Here is a 23,464-nt window from a genome sequence, read left to right on the forward strand (position 1 = left end):
GGCTAGGAGCTCTATTGTTACAAAAGGCCAAAACTAGAATGAGGACAGTATATTATGCTAGCAGAATTTTAAACCTAGCAGAAAGAAACTATAGTACCACAGAAAGAGAGTGTTTAGCTTTATATTGGGGTCTAAAAAAATTTAGACACATACTTTTAGGTCATAAGGTTAATATGCTTACTGATCACAAACCCATTTGTGACTTATTTAAAAAGAGAGCCTTTACCAACAACATGAAGTTCAATAGATGGGTCATGCGTATTAGAATTTACCCTGAATTCAGATACATTCCAGGGAAATTTAACACCTCAGATGCATTATCCAGATCTCAAGAAGCAACAGAAAATGTATTACCACCAATACCTTTGTTTGGTTGTCAAGTAGTAGATTTACATCCAGAAAGAGTAAAAATACAATGAGAAAACGATGCAGAAGTCAGACAAGTAGTGCGACAGTTAATGCTAGATGAATCCTTAAAACCTGATTTTCAATCAATAAAAGACCAACAGAGAAGAATGGTTGTTCTCGACTATACATCCCAAAAACACTAATCAGAGATGTTTTAGAACTGACACACTCATATCAGCTAGCAGGGCATCCAGGAATTGAAAAGATAAGCAGAATCATAACCAGAAATTATTTTTGGCCAAATTGTAGTGAAGATGGCAAATATTTTGTACAAAACTGTATAGTTTGTAATCAACGTAAAGTAACGTAACTTAAGCTCCATTTTGAAAAATATCCATCAGAATTAAATCCATTTCAAGTAGTAAGTATGGACTTTTTAGGTCCATTTCCAAGGACTATTAGAGGAAATGAACAAATATTAGTCGTCTTAGACAATCTAACTAGATAATATATGTAGAAACCATACCAGTAAGAAACAGAGATGCAGCAACAGTAGCAGAAGCTCTTAAATCTAGAATTATCATAAGGCATTCATGTCCACAAGTTCTTCTTTCTGAAAATGCTGCTGAATTTACTAGTGATCTTTTAAAGAAAATATAAATTTTATGAAATAAATGCCAAATTACCGCTTATAAAACCAAGTTCTAATGTAGCAGAACGAATCCAATCGTAAAATAAAGGATATCCTGAAAAACTTTCGTGGAGTTTCATTACTGATACAGCATTCGACTTCTAGCAACAGAAGACGTACAGTTCACATTGAATAATACTGTAAATGAGACAATAGGACCATCCCCATATTATTTCCTATATGGTTATCAGAAAAGAATGCCTAACACATTATTAGACGATGTAACACCACCCAGACATACTTATAACTATGATGGCTATAATTCTTGGAAGACCAGACGTACTTACGAGACAATCATGAAAACAAGGACAAAATTAAAAGAGGTTCACAACACTCATGCCAGATATTATATTAAACGTACCATTAAACCAGACATTACAGTCGGTACTCAAATTTATATACAAAATCATATTCTAGAAGGGCCAAATGTAAAGGTTTCTCCCAAGTTCACTGGGCCATATAGAGTTGCAGAAGTGTTAAAATTAAACAAATGTAGAGTAATTAATGAAAGTGATCTAAAGGAAAAATTAGTTCACTGGAATCATATAGCAGTAAAACAAATCCATGGTCCGCTGAAGTTATATTTAACATAAGACATGAAAAATGCTGTAGATAATATTGAAACAAAGATGAATCGACGAAACCGGGACAGAGTTAAATAATATGTGTATGTATGTGTATATTGGTGTTGGACTTGAAAACATCATAAATATAATGTAAGGAAGTGAAACCTATATGTATAAAGAAAAATCTGATAAAAGTTTATTCTTACAGACGCAAAAATGAGACTCATCATAGCATCTATGAAAAATTTTACTCATCTCTTCAGGAGGGAGATAAGAAAGGGATCATTGTTAAAAAGACATGGAAAAGTCAAATGATTAAAGACTTATAATCATTAGTATAGATTATCAACAGTGTTAAATAGTGAGAAAACATTAAATGCAATTCAAAGGGACATTAAATCAATCCTACAGAAGGGTGATAATAACAGTGATATGCACTTGTTAAAAAAATTAAACAGATAAATAGAAAATACCGCTCTTAAAAGGTCAAAGAGATCCCTCTTACCCTTCATTGGAACTGCTTTGAACGCATTATTGTTTGGAGTTGCTACCACAGCAAATGTGGTAGAATGAGGAAAAAGAAAGAACAGACCGACTGGAAAATGGGCAGCAGCAAGAGAGACAGTGAGCAAATAAAGTACCGTTTCAAACTGTCCAAAACGCAGAGAAATAGAAAACTGGAAAGTTTTATAAATCAAGTCAATCAGAATGTAAACAAAATAACTGAATAAGTTGAACACAGTTTTTAAATACAATTTGCTCTAGAAAGTGAAGTGATATTACGGGAACATAAAACATTAATTGCCAATTTGCTTGTTTATAAAGGTATTTGAACCCAACACTAATCACTCTCAAATAGTCTAGTAAGAAATTATTAGGTTTGTGTCATGGAAAACACTTTCAGACACTTGTGGAAAATGTATTCATGTACTACAATTTAATAAGTTCCAAGTGTTTTATGATAAAATTACTTTAGTTGTACCTTTCAATACTAGGATCACAAACATTAATCATAGTGTACCCATTCAAAAGGGAACAATCAGGCATTTTGCATTAGAAGAAAACGCTTTACTATTGACATTCTTCACTGATAAACAATTTAATGAGTGTATTCTGTTAAAAGAACAAGAATATATATGTAATTTTGATAACCTGTATAAAAATACTAATGCTTATCCCCGTGTTCAAGAAATTGTGTTCAACCAAGACCAAGAAAAAGATCTATGTACCACAAACAATAATAAACCATTTGAAGCATTTATAATTGATCAAGAAAGCTTTGTATTTTCACTAAATACTGTTGTAGCTAAAGTTAAATGTCACAACATTAGCACAGAAATAAGGTTTAAAAATGTTAAATCTTTTTACAACATCATGTCAGTTAGTGATATAAACTGCCAGTATTATGAACCTCATGTTTTCACAACATACAACTTCAACAAACATGTGCCATATAAGAATTACTCATATGTACAATGAATTTAAGTGGTCTAAGTTATAATTAAACAAGCCTGAAAATTTGAACTATGTTGATGAATATTTCTACTATAAAAGAAGTTTAAGTCTCCCGAGTTTTATCATTAGTAAATCTAGTGGTACAGTAATGTTGCTGTTTTGTTTATCATAGTAGTGAGAAATCTTATTATCAGAAAAATACAAGGGATATTGACAGAACTCAATAATAACAATAATTTACAATTGATGTTAACATAATAATAATAATTTCATATCTTTATTGTTCATATGTTCATTTAATATATTTATGAATTAATATAATTATGATTTAATATGTTTGATATTTTAATATGATTATTTTTTTTAGATTGTTTTAATGAACTTATGTCTTTTCCTTCACAACTGGAGAAACAAGTTTTTATTATATCCATTATTTCGTTTTATTGCCAATTTAATTATTACTATTGTATCCATTATATTTGGTTTAATTATGAATACGTAAAAATAAGAGAGAAAAAGAAATGATAAGAGAAGCAGAGAGAAGATCCAAGGAGCCTTAGTGGAGTGAGGTCATGGCCTCACCAGTTGTTGGTTGAAAAGAAAGCTATGCTCATACTTCGATTCACTTAATTGTAAATAATATGTATATTTTAATTAGTGTGTAAATGAAGTAAGAAAACTACACTGTGTCTTCCCAAAGCCGCCTGGGACTCAAACGCTACTATAACAACAAAGCCAGAAATGATAAAGCATCTATAAAGGAAATAATAAACTCCTGTTCATGGACAACGAATAAAAGAAATAATAAGAAAGCAACAGCATAACAGAAGTTGATAAGGAAACATTACAAGAAAGGACAAAGCATCACACTAACAAGAACTAAACACAACAGATCAACCTGTTTCATTACAGGATAACCGCCATTTCCAAATCCCACGTCGTTATCCCACACCATATCCCATATAAATATGCTTGTCACTTTCCAGCAGTCAGCATACTTCAGCGTAAAACTTTTTTTTTTTTTTTCCTTTTTTGTTATCGTTGTTTGGATCACGAACATTATCTATTTGCCGTCTTTCTCGACGGGAAACATTCTGATTAATCAGGAAGCAAGACAAATTCTCAAGGCAAATTCCAAGGTACAGGCTACTTATATACTTCATGCCCAACAAAAATTAAATATAAAATAGGTGGAAAAGAAGCAGAAAGAAACAGCCCCCTCCCCCTCCTCACAGACATAAAAGGAAAATATTTCGGTAGTCTGACTTTTCTTCGGTATTTTGTAAGAAGGTAAAGATCTAATCACCTAAAATAAACTTATAAAATTTCGATACTTATGCATATTGAAAATAATCTCTATGTTGGAGGACAATCCCCTTTAAGAGGTCATGCAGTCAAGCAAATAGAAGTGGGAAAAAATCTGCTATATATATTTTCTGATTTGATACTAAGAGTAGCATTTTCACTTAAAAGTAAAAGCGGAAAGAATATCAACTAAACGTGTAGTAAAATTATGTTTAGATAACGACTAGAAATAGTGCGCATTTATTTTCACATTTGACCAGCTGAGGCTTGACATATATGAATGTGACTCGACGTAAATGTATGCTTCTACGTGCAAACTTGCACACGAATGTTAAAGAACACATAAGATAATTATAGTAAAGATAGTTTATATGTTGAAATTTAAAAATAGATGCTTGCCTGGTATTAGGCATTCAAGACAATTAAAAACAATGATATCCAGACTACCTTAAATGTATTTTAATTTATTGTTAACAATAATTTAATCATCTTAATTTTTTTAAATGTTACGTTGTCATTGCAAAAATAATTTACAGGCTAATTTGAGCTGAAATGTTTGCTTTAGTTGTTCGTGCCCTCTTCATTTCTTCCCTACCCTACCTATTTTTATTGAAATCTCTTCCGAACCCTCTCTTGCCCCAAAACTTCCCCCGACACATACAAGCATTCAAGACTGGCCCACGTCCTTCCATGAATACCTTTCTACATGTGAGTGATTATACGAGGAACTTACGCTCTCAGGCTTTGCTGTTCCCGGTTTGATTGCTTCACTTGGTTTAAGGTTTATGAAGATCCTGCTTCCATTGATGCATTCATTGTATTGGAAAGTGGGCGAAAAGGTCATAGAATTGTCTTAATTCTTTTTGTATTTCTGGTGTTGAATTTCAGGTATTAATTATGAAATATTTTTCTGACTGTCACTAACTTTCTCTCTCTATGGCCGGATATTCACGATCAGGTTTTCCTGTCAGTTCACCCGCGACCGCCCGATGGGTGAGCGTCCACATGAAAAGAGCAGAACTGTCAGTCAGACCGTCAACTCGAGGTCATCGTCTTTAGTTCTCGCCTTGTCTTCAACGTGGCACACTACACGGAGACTCAGCTGGCTTTTGAGGAGGTGGAGCTTTGCTGACTAGCTGCTGCGGCAATTCACTTAATAATAGGAAAGAGCTAAATGGCGTAAAAGAGTATGGTCTTAATTTTGCGTATTAAAGAGAGATGTCTATTCTCATACAATATTAATGAATAAGTTTACATTAGAACCTTGGGGTTGGTTCAGTTATTTATGAAATGGACCATGAAACCTAAATTCACTTGTAACACCTTTCATACAATGGCCTAGGCCTAGACTAAAGTGTCTATATCACATGGATTGTTTTTTTTTTTCTTTTATTATATGATTTGGATTCACGAAGGCCTACAAATAGCTCCCGTAGGTGGGTAGTGCCGTTAGTGAACCTCATGCGGTGCACTGTAGGCATTACTTAAGGCTATTTGCAGTGCCCATTCGGTCCCGCGCTGCAACCTCTTTCATTCCTTTTACTGTACCTCCACTAATATTCTTTCTTCCGTCTTAATATCTACCCTCTCCTAAAAATTATTTCATAGTGCAGCTGGAGGTTTTCCTCCTTGTTACACCTTTAAACCATTTCTACTCCCAATTTTCCTTTCAGCGCTGAATGACCTCATAGGTCCCAGCACTTGGGCTTTGGCCAAAATTCTATATCCCATCCCATTCCATTCCTACAAATAGCGCCGCAGGGTCTAACAATGAAATGAATTAGGCCTATAGGCCTTACATAGTTTGTTCATAATCTGGTCCAAGCTGCTGAGATCCTTCCAAGGCGAAATCCAGCGGCGAACTGCCAGATAATCGTTGCTTACCGGTCCACAAATGCAGTCACCTGTCGGTCGGTCAGAAGAACTTTAGGTTTCCATCAGTTCATCCGGTCTGGTGAATGGACTGTCTCCTCCCATACACTGCCGTCTTTAGCGCCAGATTCGGTGAACTGACAGGGGAACTGGCAGGTAAAAATGATCGTGAATACTCGGCCTATCACAGGCCGTTATAATATTTGCTGTTGTTGCATAATTATTGCTTCAGCGTGAAAGTGGATTTCAGACATGTGTTAAGTATGGTTGTTAGAAATGTGTTTATAATTTATCAACTATTTTTCAATGTCTTTGTGGTTGGAGTGAAAGCTGAAGTGAAAGAATTGACGCTAAATATAAATCTAAAGTTTTAGGGTGTGATTGCAGCTGATAACACTTCATTATTTCTATCTGGGGATAAATAGGTAGCTGGAAACCAAGGAGATGGAGCTATGGATGCTAACATGGAGGGTGCAAGAATAGAAATAGTTCATTCGTATAAGTATTGGAAAGCACACATAACAGATGATGCGAGAATGAGAGACAAAGCGATTCCCAGGATAGATGAAGCAAGGCAGGAGGCAAGGTATGTGCAAGGAAATCCAAAGAGACCTAGGCTAGGTCTACATGGAACCTAAAGAGGGTTTGTTGAGCCAAATTTACCCACTAGAGATGACATTTGGATGTTGAATGGGGGAAAAAAATTGAACTGAAGCTGTTGAGGTGAGTTTTCTGCGTGTATATGTGATATAAGAAGAACTGAAATATTCAGATATAGAAGATACGTGTCAGGTATTGTCTTATCACCAAGAGAAATAACATATTATAAAGATTCTTGTAACAAATTTTAGCGAACCTAGATGTTCTATGTTTTATTAAAAAACCTCGCTCTTTTTATCATTTCAAGTGGGTGAGATCTTCATAACCTTATGGATGGGGTGGTCTCACAAAATAAGCCTTAACGCTACTAATTAACCGTTAATTGAGACCTTTCCGAGGTCGAAAATGCCTCGCAAAGCGAGATGGCGTTGGGGAATAATCATTCCCTAATTAGTAAAAGGATGAAAGAGGTAATGAAGGACCTTGATGAGCAAGGCAAGAAGAGGAGGGCTATCTAGCATCATCAATAAAAATTTGTTTGATGATTAGTTTTTTATTGACAGCTGTCTTAATTTCTCAAAATAACCTATATCCTCAGTAGGAGACTCTTACGCTATATGCCTTGATATTTAGCATTTTTCTAAATTCTGAAATTCATGATGTAAGTAGGAATCAAGAGAAAAAGAAAAAAGTAAATTATCATTTACTTTTCATTCCTATGATCATTGTTGATAATACAGAGAAACACACAATAATGTTTACCAGTTGCAATTCCATGAAAAAGGGGATTATATTCCTAACAGAACAGATCAATTTATTGAATTGCAGGAAAATACTCTTCAAACAGTAGGTTTTTATATTAACAGTCAATACTCCTTTCTTGACTAAATTAGATAAATTCCAAGAAGACATTAGCTATTTATTCAGATCAAATAGCATTCATAAACTTAAAATAAATATTGATAATTACTTTTTAAATTACAGATTTACTACTGTAAACTAAAAATGGAATTTAAAGAGTCATCTTCCTAAACAAAAAAGAAATGTCTACGACTTCTATTCTTTCAAGTATAAATATTTGAAGATTTACTTTCATCATCCATAGTTCATCGACTTTTGTTAGTAGTCGGAAAATGATGAATAGAGGTTTGACTAAGCAACTGACGATATCTATATTCTTTATCTAATCATCAGTGACTGTTCAAAGAGGTTACAGAACTTAATAAGAAAGCAAAATAGAGGAAAGTAACATAAAAACCAAGATATTAAAATTAAATCGTTTACGGGATTCCATTCTATACAAAACTGATTGAAGGAAGATTTTATATTTAAGATAAAATTCTGATACACAAAGATGTAACTGATGATAAGTTTTTTTTTTTACATATCTAAACAAATATGTAATCTTCTTCACTCATTTTTAAAGAAATTCAAAACTGCAATGTTTCATAAGTGTTCTGCTTTCAACAGGCTAGAAAGAGTTCATTTTCAAACTGCATATTGAAGGCAAATTTAGTATGACGTAGAGTATTATTAGCTTTATAAAATATGCCATAATGAAAGTTCATAAAGAAAAAATTTACTATTCAAATTAAGAAAATCAATTTCTCAACGTTTACGAAAAAGATTTGGCATTTATTACGTACTGAAAGTAGAGTATTATGAATTCAGTTACAAATGCAAACAGATGTTCCATTTCCAGAAAGCAGAGGACTGTAATTGCGATATGAGGATATATATATATATATATATATATATATATATATATATATATATATATATATATATATATATATATATATATATATATATTTATTTTTCTTTTTTGAAAAATAAAAGCAGATGTTCACTAATATAAAATTCTCCTTGAAGTGTTATGACCTATCAAATACACGACAGTCCATGATAGTGTCTAAATCATAAATATTCAGGAATACTATGGTACACCGCTACCCTACATTCAGGAGTTGAAAAGAAAGACGATACACTAAGACATAGATTTTCATTCATCAATGTAGATGAAAAGATATGAAAATATGAAATAAAACACACTGATATTTATAGATAGCTTAAAGATTATATAAACACGAGGGTAAATAGCAATTCTTGAAAGAACAATAAGAAATTTGTTTTTCGAATATGTAAAGCTGATCCACTTACAAAAACCACAAGGTATGAAAATTCATAAAAGTTTTTTCCTCATTATGGGACATAACAGTAACAATAAATCGACAATCATACTCACTAGTAATTGCAAAACTTCCCAAGGAATACAAATAAAGGAAAAGAAATTATATTTCTTAAAAAAAATAGCTTTCAAGTGTTGTCTAATGTACATTAAAAAGTCCACGTAAAAGAGACATTTAAAAAAAGAACCAATGCTTGAAAGAAACCCCAACAATAAATTCCGGAGTCCTGATATTTTCTTCACGAGTCACTGGGCTCAGTCGTTTAAGGATGATGCTGCATGGCAAATGGCATCAACTGGTTTCATAAATATTGTTTTCTGAGCAATGTATTGCGGATACCGTGACTTTCCATGTCCACCTGTGCTAAATATCACATGGAATCTCTTTTATTTAGATTTGTATAACAAATGTTGTTGTATAAGATTCAACAAATGCCTTCTTTGAATAGTCGAGGAGTTTACAGTAGTGATTGAATGTAAGTATTAAGATAAATCTGATTATGATGAAATTATGAGAGCTACAAATAGAATTTATCATCATCTAGCATATTTTGCTTTTTACTTAATTATTAAATTTCAGTACATTTTTCCCATGTACTTTTTTGTTAATCTTAATGATATATCCATATATTTATTTGTGCTCCTTTATCTCTCTCTCTCTCTCTCTCTCTCTCTCTCTCTCTCTCTCTCTCTCTCTCTCTCTCTCTCTCTCTCTCTCTCTCTCTCTATATATATATATATATATATATATATATATATATATATATATATATATATATATATATATATATATATATATATATATATATATATATATATATATATATATATATATATATATATATATATATATATATATATATATATATATATATATATATATATATATATATATATATATATATATATATATATATATATATATATATATATATATATATATATATATATATATATATATGTATATATATATATATATATATATATATATATATATATATATATGTGTGTGTGTGTGTGTGTGTGTGTGTGAGTGTGTGTGTGTGTGTGTTTGTGTATTAATCTACGAATGTCCTTTAATATCCAATTCGCTCTTCCTCAAGAATAATATATTTTTTTCATATATATTAACTGAAGAGATGATGGCTGTGTGGTTTAAGGCATCACTGTAGTCCTGAGGTCTTATCTTCTGTGGTTCGAGCCCACGAGGCAACGAATTTATTATCAACTATAAAATTCCCCTTTAGTTAACATTAATGGAAATATATTATTTCCAGGTACAGCAAATTGGATATTAAAGGACATATGTACCTTAATGCCCGTCTATGAATCATAGTGATGTGATGGAATTCATATATATATATATATATATATATATATATATATATATATATATATATATATATATATATATATATATATATATATATATATATATATATATATATATATATATATATATATATATATATATATATATATATATATATATATATATATATATATATATATATATATATATATATATATATATATATATATATATATATATATATATATATATATATATATATATATATATATATATATATATATATATATATATATATATATATATATATATATATATATATATATATATATATATATATATATATATATATATATATATATATATATATATATATATATATATATATATATATATATATATATATATATATATATATATATATATATATTATATATACATATATATATATATATATTATATATAGATATACACATATATATATATATATATATATATATATATATATATATATATATATATATATATATATATATATATATATATATATATATATATATATATATATATATATATATATATATATATATATATATATATATATAGATATACATATATATATATATATATATATATATATATATATATATATATATATATATATATATATATATATATATATATATATATATATATATATATATATATATATATATATTATATATAGATATACATATATATATATATATATATATATATATATATATATATATATATATATATATATATATATATATATATATATAAATTCCATCACATCACTATATATATATATATATATATATATATATATATATATATATATATATATATATATATATATATATATATATATATATACCCACTGTTAAATTGCTGGTAATTTTCGTGGTATCAGTACACTGTAACAAAATCCGCCGCTCTTTGCAGGTAAGCCCCACCCACTGCTTATATCACGACCATTCCTTGGAGCTGGCAATAGTTTCAGAAAGTTGGTTAATCGGTCGTTCTTTTCATCTTCATTAATTTAGGAATGGTTGTTGTACTGAGCTAAATTAAGCTTGCCGATAGTCAAAAGAAATCGTTATATTGTGACCTGAAATAAAATCATAATGCACGTCACCCAAAAAATGATAAAAAAAGGAGAATATGAATGAAGCCAGAGTGTTCTGCAATGCTGCAATGTAGTTTTTCGTAAATGAGGTTCACATGACCATGGAAGTGAGAATGTCTGTGTTCGAATCGGTGGACTTGAATTACAGACAATGATAAATACCGTCTGATATTGCCAAGCGTGTTCGCCATTCTAAATTTAAACAAACATTGTCATAGAGTTGTGTAGATGTGGTTGAATATGTGCACCTATAGTACTCTCCCCTCAAGGAGAAAGCCTACTTTTATTGGCTGGTGTACGGTATATAGGCGGGTTTCAACCGGTCGATCGAAACCCATGTCGTTCTTCCATCAACCAACATCTGGAATGTTTTCGGTCACCATTGAGGAGTCTGTGCGGGCCAGAGTATGCCGGGGATGGGGGGTTTGTGTGCATCAACTCTGATGAATGTGTACTTTACGTTCATTAAGTATACGGGCACTAACACTTTTCTGTCTGCTTGATACGTCGTTTTTGCTGGTAACAATTTCTCTATTACTTTTCTCATTTCAGATGTCGTTGTTTGGTTTTTGTTGTCCAGGAAGGTGTCTGTTGGTGATGTTAATGCTTGGCCGTAAAGAACAGTGGTCGAGGATGCACTGAATGCTTCGTGTAGCATTGTTCTTCATCCCAACAGGACCCGTGGCAGTTTTTTCCTACAACTACTTCTCTGGCATCTGGTGGCTAGAGGGGTTGTTAATGATCTATGTGGCCTCCCAATTATTCCATTGGCCTCAGGGTTGTAGGTGGTGGTGTGCGTTGTTTTGGTTCCCAAACTATCGGTGAGGGCATTCCACAGGACATAGGTGAAGTTCGCAACCCTGTCGCTGGTGATGACCTGGGGAACACTGTACCTACTGACCCAGTCAGTAAGGGCTTTAACATAGCTTTCCACTGTCTTCTGCCAGATGGGGATTGCTTCCAGCCACCTTGTATTCCTATCTATTATCGTGAATAGATATTTGTACCCCTCTGATGGGGGTAGGGAGCCCACTATGTCGATGTGAATGTGGGTATGACGGCAGGATGTCACCCCATTTGAGGGCAGGATTTATCTGTCACAGTCAATGCAATCCCTTGTCTTCTTTCTGTGCTTCTGCTATCTCAGGATATGGGATCCTAAGCTGGACTGTGTTGGCACAGTTTCTGGAGAGGGCTTCTGCCTCGGTATTTGATGAGCCCTTCAGGTACTTGACTGTGAAGGAGTACTCTGCTACCAATGACAGGTGCCTTTGTTGACATGCTGACCACTCATCTACTGCTTTTGTGTAGGCGTGGATGACGGGTTAGTGGTCTGTCTGTATCACGAAGTCCTGTCTCTCGAGCATGTGACGGAAGTGTTGGACTGCTTTGTAGACTGCCAGGAGTTCTCTGTCTAACATCAAGTATTTCTGCTCTGTTGTTGTTAGCTTTTTTCTGATTAAAGCTAATGGGTAGCAACCATCCTCAGTGCCCTCTCGAGTACGGCACCCATTGATATGTTGCTTGCCTTGGTTGTCAATGTGAGGGATCTGTTGGATAAAGAAAAAATTAGTGTTTTTTTTATTACTTCTTTCGCTAACCTAAATGCATTGTCTTTTTTACTTGTCCAAAATAATTATTTTCTCTTTCCTTTCAGACACTGATATTTGGCGCTCATGATTTTAGCTAAGTTAGGAATGAATTGGTGGTAGTAGTTTACGAGTCCTGAGAACTCTTGTACCGATTTTACTGTTGTCAGTTTGGGCAATTTTATGCCATTTCGGCTCACTTTGTGTCCTAAAAAATTGACTGTTCTCTTTCCCATTTGCACTTGTCTTCTCTCACTATTAACCCATTTTCTTTTAGTCTTTATAACACTTCTCTCACGTGTTTGACATGCTGCTTTAGGTTCAGGCTGAATATTAGTATATTGTTCACCTAGACGACACAGAATGGAAGGTCCCTGAATATCTCATCCATCAATCTTTGGAATGTTGCCACTGAGCTGCAGAGGCCGAAACAGCTGTAATTGAATGCGTAGGTGCTGAAGGGGGCAATGATTGCCGTCTTTTCGACATCCTCTTTTGCTTTTGGTACTTGAAAATTACCTTTCAGCAGGTTGATCTTGGTGAATATTCTTGCTCCACTCATTTCATTTGTTATGTCCACTATATTAGGTAGTGGGTATCTGTCCAGCTTCATCTTGACATTCAACCGTTGGTAATCTCCGCAATCCTTTCTGGCATATTTCGGATTCTTCCATTTCCTTGAAAACTTTCTTTGCATAGGAAAGTTTTTCCGGTGCCAGTCGTCTGAATTTGAGTGTAGCGGAGGACCTCCTGTCTGGGTGTGATGCTTTATTCTGTGCTTTGCTGGTTTGGTGAGGTCGTTCTTGAGGTCATCCTTGAACACATCCTCGTATTCTCGTAACAGATCTCTCATTTCTTCTGGTGGGATCTCTAGTGCAAACAGGGGAAACTTTCTGTTTCTTTTTGTTTGAAGTCTTTGTGTGTTTGCTGGGCTGTTGAGGAGATGAATTCTTTGTGGATCTTGTGACTAGTTCCTTTCTCATTACGCTGACTAGGAGGTTATGCGCCATCAGGATGTCTGCTCCCAACAATGCTGTTTTTACGTCTGACATTATGAAGGACCAGTCGTAATATTTTCTGTTGAATTTGACTTTCATCTCTTGCTTTCCATACATGATTAATGGGGCATGGCTGGTGGTAGACCTGCAGCTTGGAGGTTGTGGTGGGGTTCAATTTTTCTGCTGGTCTTGCTGGGATAAAAGACCTGCAGGCTCCGGTATCCACCAAGAATTCCATGTTAGTTTTTTATCTCTAATGATGAAATATGCCTCTGTCCGTCTCTTGTGCATGGAAGAGAGACAGCAGTGGGCAGGCATGATTTCTCTTACGATGCAACCTGTCTGACGCCCCCCCCCCAATGACATTAGTATGGATGGGACGCTTCTGCGACCCTACTGGGTGTTTTTTGAGAATATGCAGCCTTTGTTGCACTTTCTTGCTTTTGCTCTGAATTTCCAATGGAAGAAACAGACTCCTTCCAGGGTTCTTGATTTCTTTGTGCCTGCTGTCCTTTGGGGAAACGCTTCTTGAAGATGGGGACGGCTGGTTCGTCATCATTGCTGCTTCCTTCACTGTGAGATGTATGTACAACACGACGTGCTGCTGCTGCTGGCTGTGTGGGGTCAGCTACTGTATGTGTTGTATGGACCTCATCGACCATGACCAAAAATTCTTCTATCTGCATGGCGGAGGCTTTTGTTATTACGGCTACTGTCTGGTGGGATAATTTGGTGAGAAGTACTTTCCTCACCAGATCCAAGGATGACTCGGCTTCCCCATCTCTGGATGGTAGGGTGATGAGTCGTTGCAGCTGTTTATACATGTGTGAGGGTCTCTCGTCACCTACCGGTGTCCCTACATGGTTCAGGAACTTCTTCGCTCTCTGGGCTGGTGGCATGCTGAAGGATGGCTTCAGCTGGTCTTTCAGGATGTTGTATGTTACTGGGGTGTCCAGTTCCTCAAGCCATGCTGCTATTTGTTCAAATACGTCGTCTGGCAGGAATTTGAGGACTGCATCTGCTTTCCGCATCGATGAGGTGATCTTTTTTCTGCGGAAAATTGTTTCTGCCCTGAAGAACCATAATTCTGAGTGGTGGGGCATGAAGGGCAGCAATCAGATGGAGGCAGTTGCTCGGTTCTCGCTGCTGGCGTGGGGTTCGTTGGCATGATCGGTCATCTCTGTGTCGGCCTCCTCAGGTCACTCTGGGGTCACCAGTGTGAGAGTGAGTTGTAAGCAAAAGCAAAGATCAGGTTACATCTGATTTATTCATCTAAAATTCACACAAGTCAAACTCCCTTGTGGGCCGCAATGTAGTCCCAAACTTTGACAGGTAAGGAAAAGGGATTAAGCATAGGCCTCTGTGTTTCTTCACAGAGGCAAACATACAATTATATTATTATATTAAACATAAGGTTGTGAAATCTATGTACATAGCTAAATGAACGGTGTTTTGGTGTATAACCTGGTACATTATCAAAGGGGTGACTATAACAATGGAAATATTTGCTGACAACATCGTCTCGGAATTTTGTTTTCTTCTGACCTCGTGTCAACTGCGTGGCGCTTTCTCCGAGATGCGGTGTGATTCATTGGCAGGTGGTTGAATACATGCATATACAATGTATTTTATGATGCCTTCCAACCATAGCCTTCATTTTCATAAAAATGCTACTGTAGCCTTATATTTAATCATCACAGTAATATAATTTATTATCACTTTTGCAAATATATTTTTATGTAATTTATTGAGAGTAGTTCGGTAGTTGTAAGGCTGAGACAGCCCTATGACTGGTCTGTGTACCATCGGCTACTTGTCCACAAGTTTTACTTTTATTCTCTGTGGCATAAGCGGCGTTCCAATCACTGCGGCAATCGACGCGTATACACATGTATGTGTATATGCATTTGCTTATTCATGGACATTCCATTGTATGCATATACACTATATATCGTGGAATTGAAGCCACTATATTATTAAAAGCTACTTTATTTCTAACAAGTGCAGATAGAAAACTATTTATAATAAGAATTTGACGTGTGTGTACTGTCATTGCCTCAAAATATAAGAAATTGACGTGTAGACCTATGCCTTTCATTGCCTCGGAATATAAGAATTTAATATGTAGGCCTAATCTCACAACGATATTAACATTTGACATGCACAATTATGATGAATTAATACCCTATTACCGGAACTGGCAACATATGTCTACGCTTCATTTCAATTAAAGTGGTCTATGAGAACCTCTTATGTAGGCCAACACCAATAAAAAAAAAAAAAGATGCTTGTGTATTTAGGCTGCTCATGATAAGAAAATATATATATGATTCACAGACAGAATGATCCAAGATCAGAACTTCTTAATAAGATTATATAACATAATATAGCTTTTATCGGAGATGTCAATTGCAGACTTCACAACTCTGGGAACTCAAATCTGTGGTGTCATCTTTCATGCACGTAGCTCAACTTTACCGAACAGAGTTAAATCCGTACTGCTAATCATATGGACGATTAATTAGCGTGACGTCATTCCCCTTTGAAAAACTAGCCAATCACTGCCGTGTAGTGGGAGGCGCTTATATGTAAAGAGCCGTGGATTTTACTATATCGCATGTACATATATGTGACATATTTTGCCAATGACAGTCGACTAAAGAACTTTCTGCAGAGGTCTCCGTTATTATATGCTAACGAGGGAAATGCCAAATGTGTATGAAGAAAGAGATATAAAATGTTGACAATATGAATGTATACCCTTTTATAAAGAGAAATTATATAGAAATAAAAATTCTATATAGTACAAATCAAATTCAAATATTTAGCTTTCCGTTTCATAACAGTAACATTGATAAGAATAAATTGTACAATTACGATATTTACGAAATATATAGTTCGGATCCTATTTATTTTTTGATGGTCCGTATATTAATTGATTTGAGTATTTTTTTTATTATTTGAAAAAAAAGAATCAGTTAAAGCAAGCAAAAAATAAAACTGCAAGAAAATTCCCTGTTTTATGGAAGTTTTTAAGTATTTTGTCTAAATCATTATGAAACATTTCATTGATTTTAGACAAGAACATTCCTACCACTGTGTTAACAGAGCATCATAATTGTTACTTTACGCAAATAAAAATAAAGTGGGTAGTGTTTGGCACATCTGATGTTATCAGATTATCATCTGCTTAAAGATCTTTCTGTTAAAAGAAAGAATGTTATCTTAAGTTAGCAAATAAGATATAACTATAAAAAAATATTATATAACTTACAATCTCCTTAAACTAGATACAGTCCGCTTTCCTGAAGGGTGGAGGAATGCATTGCCGTATGCGGTTTGGTTGGCACGCCTGCAACGTTAAATGTCGAGAAGACCGCTTTGGATGCACGATAACTTCTAGATTTTACCTATACTAATTTTCTTTTGGAATACCATCGAAGATGTTAAATTGAAACAGAACTTTTTTTTATGGATGTGGGGGAGAATTCAGATATACTAGAGAAGAAAATTAGGAATATTGATTTTTTACAAATGATTGGATTATTGGCAGTCACAAGCACGTTAAAAGAAGAAGAAGAAGATAGGACTGGAAAGAATGGTGACTGGTAAGTCACGTGTGAACTGAGTCACCAGTGCTTTTGGGGGTTACACTAAATATCAGGATGTGAATAGCATTCATGAACTGAAATTGCCCACAAAAACACTTTTACTGGATATATGGGATACGTATAATTTACTGTTGTTTTTCATTAATTGTGTTTGAAAGAATATGCTGAGTTATCTTTAGAAGTTATTCTTTAATTATTTTCGAAAGCATTTATTGAATTTTTATTGGCTAATATTTTTCTACCAAAAGAAACTTTTTAATGCTATGTTTCAACCTCTTGCTCACTATCAGTATTATCCACGGATATAACTGGTGTTAATGATATATGGGGATAAAATATTTTTTGTTTTCTCTTTTACCTCATAATGGACAGTATAAGAATTTTTCTTCTAAGGAGTGAATAATTCAGTCCTCAACCATACGGGTTCAGAATTAGGTCAAATGAACAATTCGAGGAGGCTGTTCAACACTGAAATGATCATAATGACTGTAAAAGAACACATTATTAATTATAAATATTTAATACCACAAATACTTCTTAATAAAATCATACTGTTTATTATAGGATTCCCCGCCTTTCTCAGATCAGGCAAGGCTCATTAGCCGTAGCCAAACATTTAAAGGTTAATATTCAATTTTTTTTTTTATATTTTGATAATGACAAATAAACACAATGTAATAAATAGTTTCGTTTTTAACGTTGTATACGCAAAACATATAGGCATACAAATTTTAAGTGCTAAAATAAAACACGCTTCAGAATGGAAAGAATTGGTGTAGGCCGAGTTACAGGAAAAGATTGACACATCAATTCTTAAAAAAAAAAAAAAAATCATACGACGAAAGAAAGACTATAATTTGAATTTCCTTTAAATGGAATGTAATTTAGTTCGGCTACCAGGATACGCATTGCCCGCATAGTATCCATTAGCAAGTGACTCGTTCATTGTTCTGTATCAAGCCAGCCTTGTGCAGGAACAGGCTCTTGCTTTAGGGCAACCCGTATTCAAGTGATAGAAATGGTTATATATATATATATATATATATATATATATATATATATATATATATATATATATATATATATATATATATATATATATATATATATATATATATATATATATATATATATATATATATATATATATATATATATATATATATATATATATATATATATATATATATATATATATATATATATATATATATATATATATATATATATATATATATATATATATATATATATATATATATATATATATATGTGTGTGTGTGTGTGTGTGTGTGTGTGTGTGTGTGTGTGTTGTGTGTGTCTGTGTGTGTCAGTATGAAGAACTAGATCTTTCATGCTTCATGTCATCAGGAGCATCCTAAGCCTCGTTTATTGTCTGAACTGTCATGGTTTACGACGGGCATTATCCCAGAAGGAACTCCTGGCAGGCGAAAAAGCGTTAAGATGAATGAGCAGATACATTAACGCTCAAATGTTGAAACTATCCGTTTCTATCCATTAGGCAAGGGGATAAGGTAAAAATTAAAACAGGGTAATGAGTTCTATATTTCAAGTTTCTTTCCTAGTTAACGGGAATCTGTCTCATTAACTTGATCCGAACATTTGGGGGAGAAATAAAGACACGCAAATGCCTCTCATCGTCTGGGCTCCGGTATACCTTATGTGCCTCTCAAAAGAACAAAATACAAATAAAATATATTTACATGTTTGTTGTTATTATAGTTTGTTGTTGTTATAGTGACTGATAATAATGGGCATGTTAAAAATGTTGATGGTAGTATAATTTTCTCAAGCAAACTCTGAAAAACTCTATATTATTCATTATTGAATTCAAAGTAATGTATTTAGAACATTTTCCTAAACTGTTCATTCTTACATGCCTTCATTAATCAAAACGTCGCATCTCGAATTAAGTTTGTAAATAAGAATCAGTCTGGGATAATTTCTGTCCTTGACATACAATGAAGCTCAATAAAAAATAAAGATAATTTTAGGGGGATTTGCAAGTTGATGAACATTAAACTCAAACTAAATTTAACTGAAAAAGTACTTATTTTGATATAAAACAAAAGCAGATTCACTTAAAAAGAAATTAATTTAAAATTACATTAAAGACAACTCGCTTCATATGCAATGCCACATTACTCTCTTTTTTCCTTTGAGATAGAATACTACAACAATCACAAACACACACACACATACACACACTTACACACACACAACATATATATATATATATATATATATATATATATATATATATATATATATATATATATATATATATATAGTGTGTGTGTGTGTGTGTGTGTGATATTCTTGTAGTTATATTTGTTACAATAAAGCTATAAAGACCTTCTACGAAACTCAGAACAAAAAAAGAAGTGTCCTCAAACACCCTTTGTTTGCAGCAATTTACTGGATTTGAAGCTATAAAACATTTTAAAAATTATTTAATAAAAACGTACTCTTCACATATAATAATATCAACATGCTTATAAAAAATAGCCCTCAAAAAAGATAGCAATATTGTATACAAAGTTCCTTGTATGGATTGTGATTAATTTTACTTCTAAAGCTGCGTCCACACGATCGAGCTTTGTTCAACGAACTTTGTCCGATGTGACGTCAGAAGCGGAGAAACAGCGGGCAAAGTCAGAAGTTTGCCCGCTTCTGACATCACACCAGACAAAGTTCGTCGAACAAAGCTCGATCGTGTGGACGCAGCCTAAGTGAAAAGTATCACAGAATAAATTGGACACAAAGCAATGTAATATTACGAAGTAATGAAACTTTTTCCAGGAACTTGTTGGAATCCATTATGGTAAAGTTGATCCGGGAGAAGAACCTAAATTTAAGCAAAGGATTACTTTCTTTTGACCCTGTAATAAAACATATATTCCAGAAGTATTTGAAAGAAAGAATAAAGAGGATTACCAATAGGTAGATTTTGATGTTAATCCGTTCTGTGACCTCCCAACCTTTTTGTGTTCCCTTAGGACTTATACCACCATATGTAATATATATATATATATATATATATATATATATATATATATATATATATATATATATATATATATATATATATATATATATATATATACCCTTGTCTTTGTATATCTTTAGTTGCTGTGACCATGTTTCAGTAATAAGATGAAAGTATTTACCATCTCTATTGTTTCACTTTTCCTCCGTGGCTGAAACTTTGTTCATATATATATATATATATATATATATATATATATATATATATATATATATATATATATATATATATATATATATATATATGAATGCTTTTAGAGGCTTTATACTTGAATCTTCATAAACTCCTTAGCATTAGTAAGAGAGGCACACAAACTCTGAAAGTAAAATAACAGGTTTCAAATTAAACTTGAAACAACTGACACTGGGGCTACACAAGAGTCTGAATACACAACTCAGAGGAATGAGCCTATGGATTACCAGACGTTTAATAAAAATTAGATATATACCGTTGAGCTTTGGGCAGCTAGAGGCGTAGAACAGAAATGTGTAATATAACTTTACAAAAATATATTCATTAACAATTTAAGGAAAGACATTGCTCTAGGAAAAAATATAGTCTACGTCTTTCCTTGCCCTAGCACACTAACCCTGAAAACATTTAATCTCACTTTTAACCGAGACTGAGAAGTTATGAGAAAAATGGAGAAACCTGCATCTAACCACAATTATACTATTGCTAGACTTGGCACCTGCCAGCAATGGAAAAGACTAGGAAAAAAAATCCTGACTACCTAAACCTGGCCAACGTAAACTTACACTTAAACTGAATTATCCTCAGGGGGTAAATGTTACAAAAGTACTCAAACTCTTCGCAAAATATATATAAAAAATATATTACCACAGTTTCGGGCGTTGGTTCCCTTCCATCATCACGATTGTTTAAATAACCTTTACCAAATTTCAAACAATCATACGCCTTGTACATCAATTCACAGAGAGGAAAAACCCACTCGTCAGCACTACCACGAAGGCTCCCCGGAATCATAAAATGTTTCCACAGAGTGTTTACCAGGAAACACCGATCATGATACCTTTAAAATATAATACTAGCGACAGCATGAGTAAAATGCACGTGAAGAGACTCTGAATGCACCTCATAGGCATGTCTTGTCCCGGTAAGTATCTCGTTAAAGGGGAAAGGTAGGACTCCTCTTCACGGGCACACACACAAACAGGACCGCCAGAGGACGTTGTTTCTCATCCTGAAGACTGACGAGCTAAACAGTGAAAACCGCCAGTGACTTCCAGATAGATCAATTAGCCTTTCCTGGGACTAAATATGTAGAAAAATGCTGAAGGCTGGAAGCTAAATGCTGACTGCTGAATGCTGATTGCGGACTGCCAACACCCAAATACCGCCTATGTTAATTTTTATTCTGGTCACTGAAAAAAGTTAGGAAATCTGTTTTCACATTCATGTTCTCATGAGCATTATGTATAAGTAGCCCTGAATGCATTGATAATGAAATGGATGTGGTTAGGAATATAGGCAAGAAACTAAAATATGCTAACTCTGTATTAAATGATGCATTAAAAGCAGGAAAAGCGTGAAAAAAATTAACATTTTATGTTAACAAAAAAGGAACTAGTAACGCAATAAAATCGCTTATGTTGCCATATGAGCGTAATGTTAAAGACATTCCACATATTACGAATTTTAGAGTTGCTGTGGCATTTAAGAACAAATGAAACAATGAAACATGCACTTATGGGAGCTGGCCATTTAAACAGAACTCCCATTCTTTGAAAACCTCGTCTGCCACTGATGACGGCCTGAAAACCTCCGTTTTCACAAAAAAGGCTAACCTTAGCCTCTGCCTTCTGTAAGAAGGGCTTTAGCGCACTGTTCTTCTCGGCAGGGCACACGTCAGGTATTAGACTGCTTGACCCAGGTACTCATAATCAATAGATATTCCGAACGGCAAATCAATAAAGAAAAACATATGGCACTGGATTAGTGGTACAGCAACCCTGACTAGCCGCAACCTGATCCACAAAGAAGTAGTAGACTTGACTATGAGGCGAAGATGCACTCTAAATACCTATAAAATGAACGTGCCATTAAGAAAATAATCACAGACAACGGCTTCATCACCGACGGTGACACGCAGCTGGACCTCGTCATTCATTTATAACCAAAATAGCCCCACAAGAAGCCTGATAATGAAAAACAATTCAGCCCCACCGACTAGAGCTCCTCTTAAACAGACTAGTCACCAGTCTGTATATGTCCAGACTCCTGTATCGTTATAACCACCATGAAACTGGCAAAGAATATCTCTTGCCCTGCTCAAGAAGGAGACATAAAAACCACATAAGAGATGCCCAACATTCTAGTATCACGAGGAATGGTGTTCCTGATCGAAGACACGTAAAGCTGCTAGAGGCGCTCTTGTTACAGTAGGAGAAGCCCTTATTAAATATCACTCAAGAACTGCTCCACTTTGCTTACCAGCGTTAGGCAGCCTATTGCTCCTATAACTAATAGACCTGTGCCAGGCACCTCGGCAAGCGACATACCCAACCGGGATACACTAGACAGTGCTCGAGATTTTGCAAGGCTGACTAATGGCCACTCAGAATAGTAGCAGGGAAATACCAGATAATAACGTCACACACAGGCCCCGCTGCTCAGCAAAGCTGCAGCAGCAAGACCATCAAGTGTAAGTATTTGGTTTACGAAGAAATCTCGCCAGCCAACCAA

The sequence above is a fragment of the Macrobrachium rosenbergii genome, chromosome 1 (assembly GCF_040412425.1).
Source record: "Macrobrachium rosenbergii isolate ZJJX-2024 chromosome 1, ASM4041242v1, whole genome shotgun sequence".
In the NCBI taxonomy this organism is placed as follows: domain Eukaryota; kingdom Metazoa; phylum Arthropoda; class Malacostraca; order Decapoda; family Palaemonidae; genus Macrobrachium; species Macrobrachium rosenbergii.